Below are 2,500 nucleotides of genomic sequence, written 5' to 3' on the forward strand. Positions count from 1 at the left end.
GTTAGCAAATCTATCCCTCCTCTGCAACGGGTTAATCAAAAGGTTCACTTAATTTTAGAGAAAAATAGTGTTCTCTATGTTAGCCTGAGAAGGGGCAACACACACTATAATGCTATTTTCTCTATCCATCTTTATTGCTTCATTTTAGGAATAAAGAAAGGATTATTGTTTATTACTTTTATTTACAGAGAACACAACAATTAAGAAATTCTTTAATTACATGACTTCCTTCGGTAAAAAAAAAAGCCAAAATAGTTGATAAAACTAATAAAAATCAATCTGGAAGTGAATTACTGGCATGATTTGTATTTTGAGTTGATGGAAAAGACTCCATCTTGTACCCTCTGACAAAGCATTCAATTGTTACTCTGAAATGGTATGAATAACTGGCTCTATTGCAAATATTTCTGTAAAACAAATGGTGCAAAAAGACAATTTTCTTATGCTTTGCTTTTGGGTTAGAATGAGCATTTGGTATGTAAATGCAGTTTGAAGCTTGAACTTGCTATGCATTCATTGATTTATTTTATGATGGGTTGACCTGACAAATAATTCATATTCTCAAAAGGGAATCCGCTTGTATGGTTAGTCAGTTTATGATATGAAAATATCCATGATTCTCAAACAACTTATTTACATTCAACTTGGCAACATTAGTTACTGACTTATGAACTGGAATTGTTTTATATCATTATAAAAAGAAGAATGTACAAGAAATCTCTATCCTGATATTGATAAAAAGGAGTTCATAAAAAAAAGTAAAAAATAATTCTTTTAATACCAATGCTTTGTAAAACATCTCGAAGAAAAATAAAATTGTCTTTTTTTAGAATTTGAACTGAACTCAGAGTCATCAGGGGAAAGCCTCTCTCAGCCATTTGTTTCTGACATGCATTTGTCTCTCACTAACCTGTGCTTGTACATTAGACTTACATTCCCAGAGCTTTACACTAAATAACACTCTCAGAAGTAATAGTACTAATGGGCCATAAAGTATGACATTATCTGAGTGTTTAATGTGTTCAGAGTTTTTTTTTTTTATTTGTTTATATTTTTATTACTGTGTTTCATGTGTGTTTGTGTGTGTGTGTGTGTGTGTGTGTGTGTGTGTGTGTGTGTGTGTGTGTGTGTGTGTGTGTGTGTGTGTGTGTGTTTCTATGTGTGTGTGTGTGTGTGTTTCTATGTGTGTGTGTGTGTGTGTGTGTGTGTGTGTGTTTCTATGTGTGTGTGTGTGTGTGTTTCTATGTGTGTGTGTGTGTGTGTGTTTCTATGTGTGTGTGTGTGTGTGTTTCTATTTGTGTGTGTGTGTGTGGTTCTATGTGTGTGTGTGTGTGTGTGTGTGTGTGTTTATACCTATCAATATGAAATAATTATAAAAAAAACAATAAATCATATTGATTTATAATGGTTATATGGCATTTCTGCTCACAATTTTTACAACCATAAAATAACTAATATTTCCTAACTTTGCTAAAAATCCTGCTGGTTGAGCAGATATATACCCGTGTTTTGTATTCTCTACAGCATAATTACAGAGAAAAAATCACAAACTGCTCTAGAACTGTAATTTTTGCTTGCTTAATTCAATTGAAAAGGTGTTTATCTGTTCAGTATATGATCAATATATTATATATAAATTTAGACTACTCTAATTACTTGTACAATATATATATATATATATATATATATATATATATATATATATATATATATATATATATATATATATATATACATATATATATATATATATATATATATATATATATATATATAGATATAATGGATGGTAACATATCTCTGGAATTATGAAATTTTCTTGAGGGAGGACATCAAAAATTTCAGTCTATTGATGAATCTACAATCTAAATGATGTTGTTGAGGACAATGTTAACTTATTACAACATTTATTGTACCTTATTGTATATATTTTATCATATGTGATATATAATTTATATTGCATTAAAATATATGGCATGCTATGGAGTAACGGTAAACTGTACATCATTTGGAACAGGAAAAATAATGGTTTTGAAATTCTCTGATCCTACAACTATTATATTTCTCAATCTTAATACATGTAAAGTTATTCACAAGTTAAACTATATACAGCTCATATGTCTAAGTATATATGAAAAATAATATATCCCTGTGACAATCCAAATTGTAACATTTCCATAGTAAGTACAGACTTACATGACAATAATAATCCTTTCCCTGTTTGGTTAGTATATTTCTGTGACTAACAAAGACATGACGCACTGTGACACACGACTGTCACTTCAACATCGCGAGAGAGACAGTGGAAGACACAGTGGTTTGGGTCTTGCTTATCAAATAGTACAAGAATGGTAACACAGACTCAACAACGCTGAGACCGATATCAACGTCTGCTTTTATACACAATCGTTAATCCTCATCTCATCCACATACGTTGGTTTTCCGAAGTGGTACCAAACTCACAGAGAACTTAAAAACAAAGCTTCTTTTCCTCGAAAGG

General features: G+C 30.8%; 1 protein-coding gene across 3 annotated transcripts in view; it reads right to left on the reverse strand.

Annotated features, from left to right (window-relative positions):
• Positions 1-165: 165 nt before the first annotated feature.
• The window catches only part of LOC122252281 (bone morphogenetic protein 10), an 89,722-nt gene continuing 87,387 nt past the window's right edge, over positions 166-2,500 (reverse strand). For all 3 annotated transcript variants that reach the window (XM_043014669.2, XM_043014668.2, XM_043014666.2), the window contains exon 7: positions 166-2,500. This exon is cut by the window's right edge and continues 257 nt beyond it. The gene's annotated coding sequence lies outside the window, so the exon portion shown is untranslated.

The sequence above is a fragment of the Penaeus japonicus genome, unplaced genomic scaffold (genome assembly GCF_977035675.1).
Source record: "Penaeus japonicus unplaced genomic scaffold, GWHDUDI00000001_assembly GWHDUDI00000026, whole genome shotgun sequence".
Lineage (NCBI taxonomy): Eukaryota > Metazoa > Arthropoda > Malacostraca > Decapoda > Penaeidae > Penaeus > Penaeus japonicus.